This window comes from Phalaenopsis equestris, unplaced genomic scaffold (assembly GCF_001263595.1).
Source record: "Phalaenopsis equestris unplaced genomic scaffold, ASM126359v1 Scaffold000022, whole genome shotgun sequence".
Taxonomy (NCBI): domain Eukaryota; kingdom Viridiplantae; phylum Streptophyta; class Magnoliopsida; order Asparagales; family Orchidaceae; genus Phalaenopsis; species Phalaenopsis equestris.
Window position 1 is genome coordinate 382,515 of NW_018164464.1, and position 725 is coordinate 383,239.

Genomic DNA, 725 nt, shown 5'->3' on the forward strand with positions numbered 1-725 from the left:
GGGTGATCAAGTTCGAACGGCCAAGACCGAGTGATTGGAACTCAGTCACTTCTTATGTATATTAATATATTATTTGTATTGGCATTGGCATGTACCAAATCGAAACACAACTAATTGAACAGCTCTTATGATCACAGGGGCATAAACGTGGTGTGCATCATGTAATTCCTGAATAGACATTTTGACAAAAGAGGAAAAAAAGTTCATTTACAGATATATCACTCAATTCCTATATATTTACATATCTCACCCGTAAACTTTACTTTTTTTTACCTTAATACCGCCCAGAACTTTCATATCACACAAAAAATACCAACATTTTAGCTTTAAAAAGTTAAATGCAAACTTGTATGCTTAAATAGTGTAGCATGTATGTAAAAATTGAAGTTTAAGGGTGAGATATGTAAATATGCACGAGTTTAGTGGTATGTGTGTAAATCTTCCACACACACAAAAATCTTTTATACAAGATGGGAACTAGACTTCCATAAAAAAATGCACTTTTAACATATATCTATAAAAGGTTTTTTGATTAGATTTTGAAATAAGTCATGGTTTCATGCACATATGTTACGCAAGAATGTTCAACAAGGTTCCAAGTTGTTGGGACAATTTAAGATGATTGAAAAGCTTGAGTTGATTCAATTGATGATCAAAGAAGCTCATAACAGCAAAATTCTTTTATTTATTTATAAAGATTGGTCAGAGGCTATTAGACGAGCCTC